The sequence below is a fragment of the Microcaecilia unicolor genome, chromosome 3, assembly GCF_901765095.1.
Source record: "Microcaecilia unicolor chromosome 3, aMicUni1.1, whole genome shotgun sequence".
NCBI lineage: Eukaryota > Metazoa > Chordata > Amphibia > Gymnophiona > Siphonopidae > Microcaecilia > Microcaecilia unicolor.
The window spans coordinates 18161090-18179875 of NC_044033.1; the positions used below are offsets into that span (position 1 = coordinate 18161090).

Below are 18786 nucleotides of genomic sequence, written 5' to 3' on the forward strand. Positions count from 1 at the left end.
ACTACAAATGGTCCATTCATTCACTTGGAGCAGGAGGAAAAGACCTCATACACTGCAAAGAATTCCAACCCGCACTGCCTATGAAAGGTCAAAATGATTGACTTTTAGCAAATGTTGTAATCATGGGTCACAAAAACCTCCTTCCTCAACCAAAGTCTTTTTGTGTTTTTTTTTTTATCGTAACACTTTTTTCTTCCTTCTTACTTGAGTGCAAAATCTTTCAACTGTGTATATATTTAACATTCACAGTCATTGTTCAAAGTACTTGACATTCACAATTTCTTTTTGAAATAGCAGCAGCCCTTTCGCTGTTAGTATTGCAATCAAAGTGACACTTATCTTTAGACCAAGACCCCAACCTGCACCCGTTTCATTATTACTTCTTCAGGGGAACTTCAAAAAGGACACTCACTATACTTGCTCATGGCTCCTTACTGCCAACAGATTACAACATTCGCTAAAAGTCAATCATTTTGGCATGACATGGAGGGGCATTTTCGATAATGGAAACTAATGGCGGCCATCTCAAACCCGGCCAAATCCAAGCCATTTGGTCGTGGGAGGAACCAGCATTTGTAGTGCACTGGTCCCCCTCACATGCCAGGACACCAACCGGGCACCCTAGGGGGCACTGCAGTGGACTTCACAAATTGATCCCAGGTGCATAGCTTCCTTACCTTGTGAGCTGAGCCCCACAAACCCCCCCAAACCCACTACCCACAACTGTACATCACTACCATGGCCCTTAAAGGGTAACGGGGGGCACCTACATGTGGGTACAGTGGGTTTATGGTGGGTTTGGAGGGCTCCCATTTACTACCACGTGTAACAGGTGGGGGGGGGGGGGATGGGCCTAGGTCCGCCTGCCTGAAGTGCACTGCACCCACTAAAAACTGCTTCAGGGACCTGCATAGTGCTGTGATGGAGCTGGGTATGACATTTGAAGCTGGCATAGAGGCTGGCAAAAAATGTTGTTGTTTTTTTTGGGTGGGAGAGGGTTGGTGACCACTGGGGGAGTATGGGGAGGTGATCCTCGATTCCCTCCGGTGGTCATCTGGTCAGTTCAGGCACCTTTTCAAGGCTTGGTTGTGAACAAAAAGGGACCAAGTAAAGTTGGCCAAATGCTCGCCAGAGCCGGCCTTTTTTCCATTATCGGCCGAGGCCGGCCATCTCTTAACTACGCCTCTGTCCCGCCTTCGGTACCCTGCCGACACGCCCCCTTGAACTTTGGCCGGCCCTGCGACGGAAAGCAGTTGAAGCCGGCCAAAATCGGCTTTCGATTATACTGATTTGGCCGGCCTTAGGAGAAGGCCGGCCATCTCCCGATTTGTGTCGGAAGATGGCCGCCCTTCTCCTTCGAAAATAAGCAGGATTGTAATTATCTAATGTGTTATATGACTGTTCTTCCAAGCTGCCTCTTATGATGTGTCATTTTTACCCTCATATTTCTGTTATTTGATTGTTTAAAGTATATATATATATCTGACACAGTATCATGTTATTGCTATTATTAGAATTCAATTTGCCTGTTTCCAGGTTGACTTCCTTTATTGTATTTCTGTTTATTTTTCATCATTGTACTATTGCTATACCGTTAATAAAACTGTAGGTTTTATGTTACACTGTTCCTGCTGTATACTGTGTCGGGGGAATCTCTTCATAAAGGCAGCTAAAAAATCCCAATAAATAAATTGATAAAATATTAGGTTAGCCTGCAATTTTGCACTTAACTTTGAGTGCAAGCACATTCACTAGCCAAAGGCTGGTATAAATGCTTGCACCCAACTGCTGTCAGTTAGGCATGTGAATTCAAGTAGTCTACAAGTGTATGCCTAAATCCTGGGAACACCCACAACCCCACCCATGGCCCTCCCTCACCACACCCCATTCAGAGTTGAGAGTGAGATAAGTTAGGCACACAAGTTATAGCAAAGGAAGGTAAAAGCAGTTAGCTTAGCAGGGTTTAAAAAAGGTTTGGCTCCTTTCCTAAAAGAAAAGTCCATGCGTCATTATTAAGATGGACCTGGGAAAATCCACTGCTTATTTCTAGGATAAGCAGAGTAAAGTCTGGGATCTTGCCAGGTACTTGTAATGTGGATTGGCCATTGTTGGAAACAGGATACTGGGCTTGATGGACCGTGGGTCTGTCCCAGAATGGCAACACTTATGTTCTTATGGAGTAGGGCAGATCTGTGTATAACTGCTAATGACTGCCAATTAGTGCTTGTTAATGCCAATAATTGTTGTTATTGCCTAATTAACATCCATAATTGTGCACCCAACTTTAGGCAACCTATACAGAATCCGGTGGATAACGTTGATAGACAAGTTGTAAAAAAGTAATGATGACAAGCTTCAAAGAGCTATTGACCCCCTCATCAGGTAGCCACACTCAACTATCCTGGAAAAGAGATTGTGACCCTTTAAAACGAGCCATAAAAATAACAAGTTAGTGCAGTGCAAAGGTACCCCTTCAGCTTTTTTCATTGACTTGTGTTTAATAAATATATCTAAACAGCGCTGCGTACGCCTTGTAGCGCTATAGAAATGCTAAATAGTAGTAGTAGTAGTAGTAGACTAATAGAGCAACTACCTAATGCCATTCTAGAGGGTGTTAGCCGTGCTACATCTGCTTACTCTGGTTTTCGAGACATGAATGCACTATTACCACACTGTTGTGCAGAACATTGTGAGGGAATGGGTGGTATAAGGCAGGGTTTCCTTAGGCACTCCCTCACTGAGGCAGTAACTGAGCGACCATAATGCAGGGGATAGGTATATTAGCCTGTTTGACCAGGAGGGCAGGTTTCAAGCAATGAACAGAAAGCTAAAATCTCTTTGGCAGAACAGAGAGGCCCCAGAAAGAGGAATGAGTCCCCTCTGGGTGTTCCACGCTGAGGCTGGAGTACCTGAGAGAGAGGGAAGCAGAGTTATCTTTCAGTATTGCCTCCATCACCCAGCTGTAAGCAGCAGAAGCTTACTCCAGGTAGGATAAAGTTCAGGGGCGTAGCCAGACAGCAGATTTTGGGTGGGCCTGGGCAAGAAGTGGGTGGGCACCAAATGTTCTCTCCCCCACCCGCACATCAAAAAAATATCTCAGCTGGTGGGAAAATGCTTCTCTCCAGTCTCCACCTTGGTAGTCTGCAGCAGGCGTGCGCTGAAAACTGAGCGTGCGAAGGTGCCAGTATTGTGGAGAGCAGCATTTTCATTACCATGTGCTACTGTTGGATGGACCTGAGCCCTAAGTGGGTGGGCCCCGGCCCACCCAGGCCCACCTGTGGCTACACCACTGATAAGGTTTTACCTAGAGTCCCTATGAGTTACTAACCCTTGAAGCCAGGCTAGAGTCAGGTCTGGGTGTGTTTAATGTGGAGCCTGTCAGGGACAGGGCTATGAAGAGATTACAGAAAACCCTAAATGCTTCTAAAGATTGTGAAGCCTGTCATGGCACAGAACTATGGGGAATTTATAGGAATTATTAATGGAACCTATTGGGGACAAGAATATAGGAAGACTGCAGGAAATGAAGGGTACATTATCCAGTCTCTGAGCTAAACAGTCTTGTATACTTGAAAATACAATACAAGTGTTTGTGTTTTATTTCCATCCCTTCGTTAGCCTGTATTTCTGAGGGTTTCAAACCTGGCCGTGGGTCCGTCCTACCACAAACACCAAGACCAGTAGAGACAACCGAGTGCACCCTGTATTAATGCTGTGAGCAGCTGTGGGGATGTCATTTGATGTGATTCATTCTAGTAGTATTCATGCTGCGTTTTTGAGCTGAGTGTTTAGGTATGGCGGAACAATGAAAAATAAAGCAAGGGAATAGCGAAATCAAAAGCCACGAACAACCGAGAGGGCTTTCACTTCGATAAGATGTGTGGCAGCTGCTGAAAGGCACACAGCTGTGGCTGCCCATCATTTCTATGGAGTAAGACCGCATAATTTTTTTCAGCAATAGCGTGCAGAATGAAAAGAGGACAATGATAATGGTTTTCTGGGTCTTGCACAAACCGAATTACTTAAAAGGCTCTTTTTGTTGTCGTTGTACGGATGCTGTAAGCTTTGCAGCTGCAGAGACGATGATGAGGCTTTGCAGTGCCATGCACCATTTTCTATAGCAAAATCTTCAAACGGAGTGAAAATGACCTACAGGATGCATTGTCCAGTCTGTCAACTGTGTTTTTTTTTCTCTGTAGCATAGTGTGATCAAGCCCATAGCAGATTTGCAGCCTGTTAGATGACTGGCGGGACTGGTGGTTGGGAGGCGGGGATAGTGCTGGGCAGACTTGTACGGTCTGTGCCAGAGCCGGTGGTTGGGAGGCGGGGCTGGTGGTTGGGAGGCGAGGATAGAGCTGGGCAGACTTATACAGTCTGTGCCCTGAAGAGCACAGGTACAAATCAAAGTAGGGTTTACACAAAAAGTAGCACATATGAGTTTATCTTGTTGGGCAGACTGGATGGACCACACAGGTCTTTTTCTGCCGTCATCTACTATGTTACTATGGTAATAGATCAGAGGTTAAAGGAAAAGATTGGTTTTACAACTTGAGCCAGGATGAAAGCACTGCAGAAGCAGCTCTCACAACCCTCACCCCAGAGGCGTAGCCAGACTCGGTATTTTGGACGGGCCCAGAGGTAAATTCGATGGGCTCTTCCATGCGTATGTGCCCCCTGCCCCCCGAACCACAAATATCTTCCCAGAAATATTTTTTAAAGAACAAAAGAGGGTTTTTTTTTTCACCTACCCTACATCTTCTCCCTCTCCTCTGCAGCGTCCCGGCATCTGCGCTCCTGTCTCTGACCTCTGTCCCTCCCCAGTGTCGGTACAGGTGTCCTCAGCGCCCGCAGCAATTCATTCTCGCTGCTTGCATCGGCCCCGCAGGCTTCCATCTGCCATGTCCCACCCTTGCTGACATCATTGCCTGTTTACTGTCTGGCATAAAGCGGCAGATGGAAGCCTGCGGGGCTGGCGGAAGCAACGAGAATGAATCGCTGCAGACACCGAGGACAGCTGTACCGACACCAGGGAGGAAACGGATTCAAAGACTGGAGCGCAGATGCCGGGAGGCTGCGAAGGAGAGGGGAGAAGAGAGCAGTGTGGTGCTGCAGCTGGGTGGGCCTGAGCCAAGATTGGGTGGGCCTGTGAAGTTAGAGACTTTTTTGCATGACCACCCAGCAACGTCCGAATGTTTAAAAATGTCTGTACTGTAAAACAATCATTATTTGGAAAAAACAACAACGGAAAAACCCGAGTACCAGCTTACTGTTAATGACATCACAGTGACGCAAACTTTTGTGTAGGGAGCAATGTTGGAGACCTATCACAAGCTCCACCCGAAGCGGCAAACAATCGTCAAACTCAAGGAAGCGCTGCAGATGATCTGGGACAGCCTGCCACAGGGACTGATCGACAACAAAGTGACTGAAGGCCTGTTAGATGGACGCTTTGAGCATTCACAGTGACTGCGAGATTCTGACACATTCTTAATTGTAAGGTTTGAATGGCGTTATTTTATTGTGTTTTAGCTCAAACATTTTTAACTTGCAAAAATCACTAGGTAGTAACATTAAAATGTCAGTAACATCGACATAGTTTAAGATAATTAAATGTTTTTTTCATTATCTATATATATAAAACTCACCCTCAACGTTCTATTGGCTGCTGACATCACTGAAGCCAAGGTTCGTATGTTCGAAGCTCTGAAGCCTCGAAAATCACAGTCTCTGGGCCCCGCCCTCGCGTCAAATGTTATGACGTTGACGGCGGAGGCGGAGCAATTCACCGCCCTCGCGTCAAACGTTATGACGTTGAGGGCGGAGGCGGAGCAATTCACCCACATCGATGACGGGTGGGGGGGGGGGGAGCCACAGGAAAGCCTTGCTAGCGCCCGTTTCATTGGCTCCAGAAATGGGCCTTTTTTTTACTAGTAATATCATGATTAAATAAGTATGTACAATTTCTCATTGAAACTCACAGTGGTTGCTGAAAAAATGGCAAACTAAACAACAAAAAACAAACTCTAAGGGGTTAATTTTTTTGGTCTCATCCCATGGATCCCTGCTGTGACTATAAAGATGTGCAAGGGTACATCATCATAACATAGTAAATGACGGCAGATAAAGACCTGAACGGTCCATCCCAGGGGCATAGCCAGACTTTGGCGGGAGTGGGGTCCAGAGCCCGAGGAGAGGGGGAAAATTTCAGCCTCCCCCCGGCGCCGCCGACCCCTCCCGTCATTGCCCACTTTGCCCCCCTCCTGCTGCGGACCCTCTCGACCCCCTGCTCCCGCCACCAACCTGCCGTTGCCTAACTTTGCTGGCGGGGGACCCCAACCCCCGCCAGCCAAGGTCCTCTGCTTCTCGCAAAAGGCTTCCTTCTGTTTCTGACGTCCTGCACAGTGCAGGACGTCAGAAACAGAAGGAAGCCTTTTGCGAGAAGAGGACCTCGGCTGGCGGGGGTTGGGGTCCCCCGCCAGCAAAGGCAGGCAACGGTGACAGTGGGTTGGTGGCAGGAGGGAGGTTGGGTGGGTCGTTGGCAGGGGGTCCAGGGCCAAATTTATGGGGGCCCAGGCCCCCCCTACGCCACTGGTCCATCCAGTCTGCACAACAAGATAAACTAATTTTACATGATATGTGATACTTTATATGTATACCCAAGTTTGATTTGTCCTTGCTATTTTCAGGGCACAGACCATAGAAGTCTGTCCAGTACTGTTCTTGTACTAAGTTCTGAAGCTAATGTCGAAGCCCCTTAAAATTTACACTCAAGCCCATCCCTATCTATTCAGTCACAATCAGGGCACAGACCACAGAAGTCTGCCCAGCACTGTTCTTGTACTAAAAATTCTGAAGATTCTGGAATCCTAAAGAGTTACAAGATTCCGGAATCCCAATTAGTAGCAACATTCCATGTAGAACCCCAAAGAGTAACGTGGAGGGGCATAATCGAACGGGCCACCCAGGTTTTCCTGAGGGCGTCCTCGCAGGACATCACGGCGAAGGGGCGGGGAAACCCGTATTATCGAAACAAGATGGGTGTCCATCTTTCGTTTCGATAATAAGGTCGGGGACGCCCAAATCTTGACATTTAGGTCATCCCTAGAGATGGTCATCCTTAGACTTGGTCGTTTCTGATTTTCGGCGATAATGGAAACTAAGGACGCCCATCTAAGAAATGACCAAATCCAAGCCCTTTGGTCATGGGAAGAGCCAGCATTCATAGTGCACTGGCCCCCCTGACATGCCAGGACACCAACCGGGCACCCTAGTGGGCACTGCAGTGGACTAACTGATGCACTATCAACGGAAAAAGTCCTTCCCTTACCGATCCCTTAGTGATTCAGAAAGGAACGGGCATGCATGAAGGAAATCGCATGCAAATGAGCTGCTCGCTGTTAGCTCCGGCTTCATACACGCAGATAAGCTGCATGTATAATAGCCATCTACAACCTTAAATAAATTGCCATCTACAACCTTAGAAAAATACAAGTCCAGGTGAAAATGTCAAAGTGCTCATCAGGGATGTCTTTTTTGAGTATTATTATTATTATTATTATTACATTTATATCCCATATTATCCCACCTCTTTGCAGGCTCAATGTGGCTTACAATTCATTATGGATACTGGAAATGGAAAAGAATATACATTTGGTTTTACAGCAAGATTTGGGTATATGATGGTGAAATACATAGCAATGGACATAGAAAAGATTATGCATTTGATTTGCGGAAGTTTTGGTTACATGTTGGAATACATGATGGTATTAAAGCCATAGATATAGGTACATGATAGTATAGAGGCAAAAGATGTAAGGAACATTCTTAGATATCTTAAAGAAAGTGGAGTTACACGTGTTGTTCCTTATGATATATTTTGTCGAAGAGATAAGTTTTCAGGAGTTTGCGGAATTTGGTCATTTCATAGACCGATTTCAGGTTACGTGGCAGTGTGTTCCAGAGTTGTGTGCTTGTATAGGAAAAGGTTGGTGCATGCATTGATTTGTATTTCAAGCCTTTACATTTGGGAGGATGAAGATTGAGGAATGTGCGGGAGGATTTTTCTGCATTTCTGGGTGGAAGTTCTATTAGGTCCAACATGTAGGCTGGGGCGTCTCCATAGATGATTTTATGGACCAAGGTGCAGAGTTTGAACGTGATGCGCTCTTTGAGTGGGAGCCAGTGTAGTTTTTCGCGGAGGGGTGTAGCGCTTTCGTATTTTGGTTTGCCGAATATAAGTCTGGCTGCCTTGTTCTGGGCTGTTTGGAGTTTTTTGAGTATTTGCTCTTTGCAGCCGGTGTAGATTGAGTTACAATAGTCCAGGTGACTAAGTACCAGTGATTGTACCAGGTATCGAAAGACACTCCTTGGGAAATATGGTCTGACTCGTTTTAGTTTCCACATGGAATGGAACATTTTTTTAGTTATATTTTTTTGCATGGTCCTCAAGTGTCAGGTGTCGGTCAATGGTGACTCCTAGGATTTTTAGGGTGTCTGAGACTGGTAAACTTAGATTGGGTGTGTTGATGGTGGTAAATTCCTTCTTGTTGTATTGCGAGGTGAGTACTAGGCATTGGGTTTTATCAGCATTTAGTTTCAGTCGAAATGCATCCGCCCAGGAGTTCATAATGTGTAGGCTTTGGTTGATTTCGTCGGAGATTTCTCTTAGATCATGTTTGAATGGGATAAAGATTGTTACATCATCAGCATATATGTATGGATTTAGATTCTGATTCGATAATAGCTTAGCCAAGGGTGTCATCATTAGGTTGAATATGGTCGGTGATAGGGGGGATCCCTGTGGAACTCCATATGCAGGTGTCCATGTGGCTGATGTCGTCGAGTTTTATGTCACTTGATATGAGCGGGTGGTTAGGAAGCCCTTGAACCATTTGAGAACGTTACCTCCGATTCCGAAGTATGAGAGGATGTGTAGTAAAATTCCATGGTCGACCATGTCGAAAGCGCTTGACATGTCAAACTGTAGTAGTAGTATGTTGTTGCCGTTTGCTATCAATTGCTTGAGTTTGGTCATAAGCGTGACTAGTACAGTTTCCGTGCTGTGATTGGAGCGAAATCCTGACTGGGAATCGTGCAGTACCGAAAATTTGTTTAAATAATCTGTGATTTGTTTGGTCACCATGCCTTCTGTTATTTTGGTGAATAGGGGAATGGATGCTACTGGTCTGTAGTTCGTTATTTCATTAGTATTTTTCTTTGCATCCTTAGGTACGGGGGTTAGTAGAATATTACCTTTCTCCTTTGGGAAGAGTCCATTTTGTAGCATGAAATTCACATGGTTAGTTAGGTCCGTTATAAAGTGTTGGGGGGCCGACTTCATGAGGTTGTTTGGGCATATGTCTAATTTACATCGGGATTTGGCGAATCTTTTGAGTGTCTGTGGAATAAGATCTTCTGGCATTATTGTGAATTCAGTCCAGATCCTGTCTGTTGGGTGGATTCCGGGTTCTGGGTCTAGGCATTCTAGAAGTGTGGTATATTCGATTGTGCTGGCTGGTATTTTGAGTCATAGTTTTATTATTTTCTCGTTGAAGTATTTCGCCAAGTCGTCGGCTCCTGGAGTGTCTTTGTTGTTGTTAGTGACTGGGGTTGTGTCTATTAATTTGTTCACGAGTTGGAAGAGTTTGTGTGTGTCTTTGTAATTTGGCCCGACTTCAGTTTTGTAGTATTGTCGTTTAGCTTGTCTTATGGCATATTTGTATTTCCTTCGGAGTAATTTCCAGGCGTTAAGAGTTGGATCATCTTTTTTTTTGTTCCAAAAAAGTGCTGTGGGACAGAGTCTCCTTTTAGGGGGGCTGGTCCCACCCACACAGGGACTTGAACCCTGGACCCTCAGATTAAAAGTCTGATGCTCTACCGACTGAGCTATGTGGGCTCCTGGGTTGCTATGCCCCCTGTGAGAAGTTGACGATGTCTGAAATGTGGATGTTTCTGGGAGAAGGATGTCCATGCCTCTACTATGCCTCTGACACCCCCTTTATTTATTTCTGAACATACCTGATAAAGAGAGACATGCAATTTGTTTTCCCCAGCTACCCTTTTATCCTTGACTGTAACATTAGCTAAGCATAGAATCATTATTCTTTTCTCTATATGACTGAGTAATGGATACATTTGTATCTGTTGCTGTTCCTGCTGCAAATATTTCACTTGGGCTATAGTAAAAAGACTTCTGTGGTCTATGTTCTCTTATGGCATCTATTGAAATTATGTTCAGATGACAAAGCATTAGCTGTTTTCTGTTTCGGGGGCACAGTAGATGTATTTTCTGAACATACCTGATAAAGAGAGACACGCCAAACCTCGCAAAGTCTTCACATCACTGAAACTTCGTATACACAAACCAAGGCCGTCTTGAGGGCTCTGTAAGCAGCGCAGTCGCACAGATCGCTCCCCTACTACTACTGCTACTTATCATCTCGATAGCGCTACTAGACGTACGCAGAGTTGTACACTGGACATATGAGAGACAGTTCCTGCTTGACAGAGCTTAGAATCTAATTAGGACAGACAAGTAGGACAAATAAAGGATAAGGGAATTACTAAGGTGGGAATGATAAAATAAGGGTACTGAACAAGTGAACAAGGGTTAGGAGTTAAAAGCAGCATCAAAAAGGTGGGATTTTATCCTAGATTTCAAGACGGCCAGAGATGGAGCTTGACATACCGGCTCAGGAAGTCTATTCCAGGCATATGGTGCAGCAAGATAAAAGGAACAGAGTCTGGAGTTAGCAGTGGAGGAGAAGGGTGCAGATAAGAGAGATTTACCCAGTGAACGGAGTTCCCAGGGAGGAATGTAGGGAGAGATGAGAATGGAGAGGTACTGAGGAGCTGCAGAGTGAATGCACTTATAGATCAATAAGAGGAGTTTGAACTGTACGTGGAAATGGATAGGAAGCCAATGAAGTGACTTGAGGAGAGGGCTAATATGAGCATAGCGACACTGGTGGAATATAAGTCGTGCAGCAGAATTTTGAACAGACTGTCTTCCCTGCAGTGGCCGTGGCACAGTGGGAAGGGTGGAGGTGCTGGGGGACTTGTCGCATAGGGTGTGATGCCAGCTTTGGATGCTCCTGATGCATCTGTACTGGCTTGATGGAAAGTTGTCTGGCAGAGGCATGTCTGTGAACACACATGTAAGGGTGCATTTGTAAGGGTTCAAGAACAAAAGGGTCACTATTCAAAGTAATTTAACCAGCCAGAGATGGCTCCTGGTCAGTCTGCCTAGGCGGAGGCTGCCTCTGAGTCAAGGGGGCAGGGCTCAGGCCAGGAGGGCGTTAAAAGCCCTCAGGCTGCACAGATCAGGGAGCAGAAAGAGTGAGTAGGAGGTCTGGATACAGAGGTTTCCAGGGGGAGGTCCAGAACCAAGGGATTGGGTGCTTCAGGAGAGACTCCAAGCCTGGGCCAGATGAAAGGGTCCCCCAAGAAAATTATAGCCTGTGACCAGAGTGTTGGTAGACAGGTCAGAGTAGGAGGTTTACATTCTGCAGTATTTACCTAGTATTTGGAGTTGAGTCCACGTGGAAGGTATACAGATTACCAGTGAAGTATTGAAGTGAGCCTGCTAGGAGCGGTCACTACGAATGCTACAAGGTGTGAGTTAAGGAAACTAGAGTTCAGGATACCTAAGATAATACAGTTTCTTTTTGAGTCACACTTAAATCCTACCTATGTTTGCATCTGGGGCAGTAACAGAGTTTTGTTCACAATAAAGGCTTTCCTTTTGGTTTACCCTGTCTGCTGCCTTTGTCTGTGAAGGGTCTATGCCTGACCGCTAGTCCATGCTATCACAGGGTCCATTTACTAAGCTGTGGCTAGCATTGATGTGTGCTTATTACAGTAAAAGAGGGCTTAAGTACATAAGTATTGCCATACTGGGAAAGACCAAAGGTCCATCGAGCCCAGCATCCTGTTTCCAACAGTGGCCAATCCAGGTCACAAATACCCGGCAAGATCCCAAAAATGTACAAAACATTTTATACTGCTTATCCCAGAAATAGTGGATTTTCCCCAAGTCCAAGTCTATTGACTTTTCTTTTAGGAAGCCGTCCAAACCTTTTTTAAACTCCGCTAAGCTAACCGCCTTTACCACATTCTCTGGCAATGGATTCCAGAGTTTAATTACATGTTGAGTGAAGAAAAAGTTTCTCAGATTTGTTTTAAATTTACTACATTGTAGCTTCATCACATGCCCCCTAGTCCTAGTATTTTTGGAAAGCGTGAACAGACGCTTCACATGTTGTTATAGAATATGGCCCAACATGCGTCTATCTACATGTAGGGATTTATGCCACATTTTGCTGGTGTAAACAGACACATGTAGTTTTAAGCACTAGGATATCAACTAAGCATATTCATTATACTGCACCTAAATCTAGGCGTCGCTTATAGAATTAGATTAGGCAGAAATGTTTATCACATGGATTTTGTAGGCACCTTATATAGAATCGGGCCCTATATGTAGACATACGCAGGGCTGTACACATTATACTGGCCAGTGTTGAATATCTGGTTTCAATGCCGATCCAGAAGTGCTATCCAGTTATCAGCCATATTCTGATCACCAGCAAAACAGATAAAGGACAGCCTAACTCAGTACCACAAAACTAGGGTCAAAGGTCATGGCAGCCATATTGGATGGGGCTGCGGCCATGGGCAGAAGCAAATAGGCATTACTCCTGCTGGACCACCAGGGATTGAGGTAGGCCTGCCTGCTTATTTTCGAAGGAGATCGCAGGCCATCTTCTGACACAAGTCAGGAGATGGCCGGCCATCTCCTAAACCCGGCCAAATCGGTATAATGGAAAGCTGATTTTGGCTGGTTCCAACTGCTTTCCGTCGCAGACCCGGCGAAAGTTCAAGGGGGCGTGTCGGCAGGGTAGCGAAGGTGGGGTGGGGGCGTGGTTACGAGATGGCCGGCTTCGCCTGATAATGGAAAAAACAAAGCCGGCCCTGATGAGCATTTGGCTGGCTTCACTTGGTCCCTTATTTTTCAGGACCAAGCCTCAAAAAGGTGCCCCACCTGATCAGATGACCACCGGAGGGAATCGGGAATCACCTCCCCTTACTCCCCCAGTGGTCACCAACTCCCTCCCACTCAAAAAAAAATTTAATAATTATTTTTTTGCCATCCTCTATGCCAGCCTCAAATGTCATACCCAGCTCCATCACAGCACTATGCAGGTCCCTGGAGCAGGTTTTAGTGGGTGCAGTGCAATTCAGGCAGGGAGACCCAGGTCCACCCCCCCCCCTACCTGTTACACTTGTGGTGGTAAATGTTGAGCCCTCCAAACCCCCCCAAAATCCACTGTATCCACATGTAGGTGCCCCCCTTCATCCCTAAGGGCTATGGTAGTGGTGTACAGTTGTGGGGAGTGGGTTTGGGGGGGGGAGGATTTGGGGGGCTCAGCACCCAAGGTAAGGGAGCTATGCACCTGGGAGCTATTTTTGAAGTCCACTGCAGTGCCCCCTAGGGTGCCCGGTTGGCGTCCTGGCATGTGAGGGGGACCAGTGCACTATGAATGCTGGCTCCTCCCACGACCAAAGGGCTTGCATTTGGCCGGTTTGAGATGGCCGGGCCCAGTTTCCATTATGGCCGAAAACTGAAGCCACCCATCGCTAAATCCGGCGATATCTAAATTCGGTGATCTCAACATTTGACCAAAATGTTGAAATTTGGCCGGCCCCGACCATATTATCGATAGAAAAGATGGCCGGCCATCTTTTTCGATAATATGGTTGGCTTCACCCCTTTGCGGAGCTGGCCCCAGAGATGGCCGGCCCCGTTTGATTATGCCCCTCCTGGGGACCCTACAGGGAGTGTGGAGATTCCATTTGGGGGGGATCAGAAGAGATGGTTAAAGGGAGGGGCCAGAAGTGGGGAGGCTTAGATTCATGGTGGGGGGTGAGGGGGCGGCACAGGAAAAAAGGACAGAAAGTTTTCATTTTATATCATCCCGTGATATCAAAGGGAGGGGAGAAACCTCCGAACAAAACAGAAATTTCCCTAAATATTAGAAACGAAATGAAAATGTTCTGGCTGCCCAGACCTAATTGTCATCCCGAAGGCTGGCAGTTTTCACTGTAACTTGAAAGCATTCTCTTTTTGCAAGCCTGAAGTGGACTAGGTTAGCTGGTAAACTCTGAGTGTTACACAGCTGAGTTTCCTAAACCAGTACAAAGCAACATGGCAACTTGGCTCTGAGCAATATTTGCAAATTGTGGGTGAGTGTGTGTGTGTGTGGGGGGGGGGGGGAGTCCTTGAGAAATGCGGTCTTGCGAAGCCTGTTGCTCCTGAAATCATGCTTTTTCTTGCCAAGCAGTCACCTGTTCTGCACGTGAGCTTCGGCTTTCCCTCTTGTCTGTGGCTCTAGAGATGTGTTCTATGTCCCTGGAATTAAAATAGCTCTAAATGGTGTTTAGTCCCTTGTCCCTTTTTGAAGAGAGATGAAAATATGTACTCCAGCAGTCCCAAGGACCCATCATTATTTCATTCTTGAGATGAAATGCGCAGTGATTTTGCAGTCATGTCAATAATGTCTCATAGGACCGCTGGATAAATTTGATCTGGTTTGATGACTTTCTTTGATATGAAAAAATGGTGATTTATGGAGAGGGGGGCAGCTGTTTATATTTATATATTAGACTACGGATGAGGGGATTTGATGAAAACTTTACTTCTCAAAATCACTTATGTTCAAACAGACTACGACGAGTGCATATTCCTTAAGTCCACTGGGTTTTTTTTTCGTTCTGCTTAAATAAATGGACATCTCATTATATTAACACATGATCCAGAACAGGCCTCATAGCAGAATACAATCCTGGTTTTCTTAATCTATTTGCTATTAAAAAATAGAGGTTGAAACAGCTCCTGAATATCGCACTTAGGGTCCTTTAACTAAGGTGCGTTGAAAAATGGCCTGCGCTACTGTAAGCGCGTGTTTTGGATGCACGCAGATCCACTTTTCAGCGCACCTGTAAAAAACGCCTTTTTAAATTTTTGGCCGAAAGTGGACATGCAGCAAAATGAAAATTGGTGCACGCCCATTTTGGGTCTGAGACCTTACCGCCACCCATTGACTTAGCGGTGAGATCTCACGCGTTAACCGGGCAGTAATGGTCTATGCGTGTAGAATGCCTTTTACCACCTGGTTAGCGCCATATATAGCCCGGAAGTGAGATCATCTGTCAGCGCCCCATCTAGGGCTGCAAAGGGGAAGTACAGCAACCAGGAAGAAACACTCACAAGACTGTTAGGCAGTGGCGATCCTAGGTCGGCTGCCACCCGGGGCGGATCGGCGCTGCGCAACCCCCCCCCCCCCGGGTGCAGCGGCATCCGTCCCCCCCCAGGTTGCAGCATGACACCCCCCCCCCCCGGCTCAATGACACCTCCCCCAGTGCAATGACACCCCCCTCCTCAGCGCATCAAGCCCCCCCCCGGGTGCATTCTTGGCTGCTGGAGGGTGCAGAGAGCAGCTGCGCGCCTGTCGGCTCCGCTGGTTCCCTGCTCCCTCTGCCCCGGAACAGGAAGCAACCTGTTCCAGGGCAGAGGGAGCAAGGAACCAGCAGAGCCGACAGGCGCACGGCTGCTCTCTGCACGCTCCAGCAGCGTGCACCCGGAGCTGACTGCCCCAATGCCCCGCCCTTGCTACGCCGCTGCTGTTAGACAAGGCATGCTGCAAGACTCTAGCCACTTCCGGAACCAGATGAGGGGCATAATGGACTTGGAAGCCCATGAAAAATTTCTGGGCACAAATGCATTGAAAAAAATGAAACTGTAATAACATGTCCTTCTACGTACCATGCATACCAAGGCGAACAAGGGGGGGTTATCAGTAAGAACTTGAGAATGTAAGAATCTGACCAAGATTCATCATGTCTAGCATACTGTCTCCAAGAAGATCCCAAGAAGTAGATCAATATCCCGTAGTTTATTTCCCAAGTCTACCTGGCTAATAATTTTTATGGCTTTTCCTCCGAGAACTTGACCAATCATCTCTTGAATCTTGTTGTTTTAGTTGCCTGACCGCATCCTCCTGCAACAGATTCCATAGTTATGTGCTGCATGAAAAAAAAAACCAACCTTTCCTATCATTTGTTTTTAATCTACTCACTTAAATGTTCATACTTCCTACATAAGAATAAAATAATTTGCCACATTTCCAACAATTCCAATCCAGGTCACAATCCCGAGAAGTAGCAAGATTTCAAGCTACCAATCCCAGGGATAAGTAGTGGCTTTGCTTGCGATTACCTTAATAGACGTTTATGGACTTTTCCTCCAGGAACTTGTCCAAACCTTTTTTAAACCCAGCTACACTAACTGCTTGTACTCCATCCTCCAGCAACAAGTTGCAGAGCTTAACTATTCATTGCATAAAAAATGTATATATTTTTTCTATTTGTTTTAAAAATGTTACCATATAACTTCATAGAGTGTCCCCTCTTTTACTTTTTGATTCCTGTTTACCTGTTCTACTCCACTCAGGATTTTGTAGATCTCTATCACATCCTCTCCCCTCTTCAGCCCAGTGGCGTAGCCATGGGTGGGCCTGGGTGGGCCAGGGCCCACCCTATTTGGACTCAGGCCCACCCAAAATTGTGGCACTCTTGCTATGGCTGGTAGAGATCCTCAAACCCCTCCAGCTGAAGATTTCCTCCTCGGGCAGCTGGTGCTCTTTCAAACGGCAGCTGGCTTAACTTCCCTCGAGCTGACACCAGCCGCTCTGCACATGCTTAGTTTGTTTTCATGCATGCAGAGCCTGCTGGCCATGGCATCAGCTGCAGGAAAGTGCTGCTGGCTGCTGTCTGGAAGAGCGCTGACTGCCTGAGCAGGAGGAAATCTTCAGCTAGCGGGGTTTGTAGATCCCCTCCTGCTCAGGTATGTAATATTGTGGTCTTGCAGGTGGAGGGAGGGAGGGAGGGATGAAGAGAAGACAGCGGAGCAAAGCAGAGCAGAGGGGGCCTAGGGACAGGGGGGCATGAATTCTGTGCTCACCCACCTTGGACTCAGGCCCACCCAAAATTGGCCTTCTGGCTACGCCCCTGCTTCAGCCATCTCTTCTCAAAGCTGAAGTGCCCTAACCTCTTAAGCTTTTCCTCCTATGAAAGGAGTTTCATCCCCTTAATTATTCTGGTCTTCCTTCTTTGAATCTTTTCTAATGCCACTATATATTTTTTGAGATACAGCAACCAGAACTGAACTGAATACTCAAGGTGAGATCGCACCATGGAGCGATATAGAGGCATTATCACATTCCTTGACCTATTTTTCTAACATTCTGTTTGTGTTTTTGGCTGCTGCCACACACTGAGTAAAATATTTCAATGCATTGTGTATGATAACACTTAGATCTTTTTCTTGGCTGGTGACTCTTACTGTGAAACTTACCGTCAAATAACTATAATTTCGGCTATTCATCCCAATGTGCCTCACTTTGCACTTGTCTATATTTAACATAGTAAATGACGGCAGATCAAGACCTGAACGGTCCATCCAGTCTGCCCAACAAGATAATCTCATTTCACATGGTATGTGATACTTTATATGTATATCCGAGTTCGATTTGTCCTTGCCATTCTCAGGGCACAGATCGTAGAAGTCTGTCCAGCACTCTTGTACTAAAAGTTCTGAAGATTCTGGAATCCTAAAGACTTACAAGATTCCGGAATCCCAATTAGTAGCAACATTCCATGTAGAATCCCAAAGAGTAACATAGTAACACAGTAAATGATGGCAGATAAAGACCTGAATGGTCCATCCAGTCTGCCCAACAAGATAAACTCATTTTACATGGTATGTGATACTTTATACCCGAGTTTGATTTGTCCTTGCCATTCTCAGGGCACAGATCGTAGAACCCAGCACTGTTCTTGAACTAAAAGTTCTGAAGATTCTGGAATCCTAAAGACTTACAAGATTCCGGAATCCCAATTAGTAGCAACATTCCATGTAGAATCCCAAAGAGTAACATAGTAACACAGTAAATGATGGCAGATAAAGACCTGAATGGTCCATCCAGTCTGCCCAACAAGATAAACTCATTTTACATGGTATGTGATACTTTATACCCGAGTTTGATTTGTCCTTGCCATTCTCAGGGCACAGATCGTAGAACCCAGCACTGTTCTTGAACTAAAAGTTCTGAAGATTCTGGAATCCTAAAGACTTACAAGATTCCGGAATCCCAATTAGTAGCAACATTCCATGTAGAATCCCAAAGAGTAACATAGTAACACAGTAAATGATGGCAGATAAAGACCTGAACGGTCCATCCAGTCTGCCCAACAAAATAAACTCTTTTTACATGCTATGTGATACTTTATACCAGAGTTTGATTTGTCCTTGCCTTTCTCAGGGTACAGACCGTAGAAGTCTGCCCAGTACTGTTCTTGTACTAAGTTCTGAAGCTAACATCGATGCCCCTTAAAATTTAGACTCCAGCCCATCCATATCTATTCAGTCACGATCAGGGCATATACCGTAGAAGTCTGCCCAGCACTGGTTTTGCTTCTCAATTACCGGCGTTGCCACCCAATCTCCACTAAGATTCCCTGGATCCATTCCTTCTAAACAGGATTCCTTTGTGTTCTATCCCACGCATGTTTGAATTCCATTACCGTTTTCATCTCCACCACCTCCCGCGGGAGGGCATTCCATGTATCTACCACCCTTTCTGTGATAAAATACTTCCTGACATTTTTCTTGAGTCTGCCCCCCTTCCATCCTCAATTCATGTCCTCTAGTTCAACCACCTTCCCGTC

General features: G+C 46.0%; 1 protein-coding gene and 1 non-coding gene across 2 annotated transcripts in view; both read right to left on the reverse strand.

Annotated features, from left to right (window-relative positions):
* LRFN2 (leucine rich repeat and fibronectin type III domain containing 2) overlaps positions 1-18786 on the reverse strand; it is a 170962-nt gene that overhangs the window by 121635 nt on the left and 30541 nt on the right. The gene's annotated exons all lie outside the window — the stretch shown is intronic.
* Positions 9823-9895, reverse strand: TRNAK-UUU. The gene has a single exon. It is a non-coding gene; the product is annotated as a tRNA-Lys (tRNA).